Genomic DNA, 2,021 nt, shown 5'->3' with positions numbered 1-2,021 from the left:
TAAAAACAGCTAGGGGGGCTCCCACCTAGCAGATCAGACCCCAGGTCATGTCACTAAATGGAGTAGTTCTGCCTCCCCTCTCTTCCATGGCCTACTCCTTTGGGTGGCTCCTCCATGCCTTCTCTTCTTCTTTAAGGATACCTTTGATATACAAAACAGAGACGTTTAGAAATCATCCAATTCTATCTCAATTATAGATTCTGAATCGGAGACCCAGAGAGTTGGGAAGTGACTTTTCCAAGATCTCCATGAGTTACAGGTAGCAGAATTTAGGTGTACTTCCTACCCCAAATCCAGTTATCTGAGCCGGCACTAAGAATTTTGTTATTCGGGTCAAAAATAGTGGAGGCTGAAAGGGAGAAAAAGGCAGAAAGGACAGTAGGGCTATGGGGGTACAATTGTCTGGAGAGAAAGTTTAGTTGAATCTTCTCTACAAAGTTGTGGGGATTGGGCAAGAGGTGGGAGAAGCTCAAGACATGGGTACCATGGCAACAAGATCCTAGGGGAGGCCCAAAGTTACACACTCACCCAGGGTGGGCCCTCTGCAGCAAAGCCCTGATCACCCTCTTCAAGTTATGGCACTGGATGACATCCAAAGATGCCCTAAGAGGGATGGCCCATGGATAAATTAATTGCTTTTGTAGACTGAATAATGTCAATATGGCCTTTTTAGACAAACCCTGTAATTCCCTCAGCATAAGGAAACTCCTTCCGTCAAGGTAAATCAGCACTTGATGTACTGATCGTCTTAGAAAACTGATTAGTAGGGGTAGCTAGGCAGTGCAGTGAATGGAGTGTGAGCCCTGGAGTCAGGAAGACCTGAGTTCAAATCTAGCCTCAGATACTTACTAGCTGTGTGACCCTGGACAAGTCACTTAACCCCGACTGCTTAAGAAAAAAAGAAAAAGCTGATTGTTGGCACAGACAGATTTAAGGCTTTTTGTTCCAGATCACAGAGTCAGCGTGTGTCAGTGACAAGATTTGAACCCTTCAGGTCTGCTCTGTATCCCTCAAGCCAGCACTCTTTGTCTGAAGTATACAGATTCTGTTGTGAATAATAAAATAACAGATTTCTTTAAAAGGGTTACTTTTCCCACCTCTTAGAATCTCTAGTTTTTTCTTCCCACGCCCTCCCAAAAAACTCTGTTCATCTGTTACCCACATGAAACTTTTATGATCCTCTTAGCAAGGAGTGTTCTGGAGCCAGCTTGAGCCAGCTGGCTGAGAGTCAGCTGTTAAATTTATACCTTTACTATTGGTAAACTACAAATCAGAGCTTGATCGTTGTGTTGATTGTTTAGACTGAAGAAGGTGATGGAGATGATGTCTAAAAGGAAGATTAAACTTAAAAGTGTGTCTTGTATACACTTCTGAAAAGCTGGCTATTAAACATTTATCAGCACACTACTGCTTCCAGGTGAGGAGGGAGAGAAAAGCAGAGAGACACAGAGAGTCAGAGAGAGAAAGATTTTATGTATATATATATATATATATATACAGAAAAAGAGAGCGAGAGAGAGAGAGAGAGAGAGAGAGAGAGAGAGAGAGAACATTTTAAAATGCTTCCTGTGTTCCAGACATGGTGCTCTTTACCTCCCCAAATTTACATTGTATTTAGACAATATACATTGTATTTCATGACGTACATCTTGTCTACTCCAGTGAAATGTAAGGCCCTTAAGGACAGGAACCAGTAGTTTTTGTCCTTTTAGTCACAGCTCTGAGAACAATGTCTGGCATACAGTAAGTGCTTAACAAATGTTTGTAGATTGACTGATCGACTGTCTTTGCATAATTCCATGTATATTCAAGAATGACAGTACAACTTCTACCATGTAGGGTTCCAAGAATGTTTTTTTAAAGAAGCATAACTTCCGTCCACTCTGTGTGTGGTGCTCTGTAACAGGCTTGTAAGCCCGATGTCTTTGTTCTTGTAAGGTGATGTGATCCTTGATAGACTTAGAGGATTCTGAGTTCTTGATACTGGATGCTTGTCTAAGTGGTGTGGATGTAGGTAAAGA

The sequence above is a fragment of the Notamacropus eugenii genome, chromosome 2 (assembly GCF_028372415.1).
Source record: "Notamacropus eugenii isolate mMacEug1 chromosome 2, mMacEug1.pri_v2, whole genome shotgun sequence".
Taxonomy (NCBI): Eukaryota; Metazoa; Chordata; class Mammalia; order Diprotodontia; family Macropodidae; genus Notamacropus; species Notamacropus eugenii.
Note: the sequence above shows the minus strand (reverse complement) of the source record.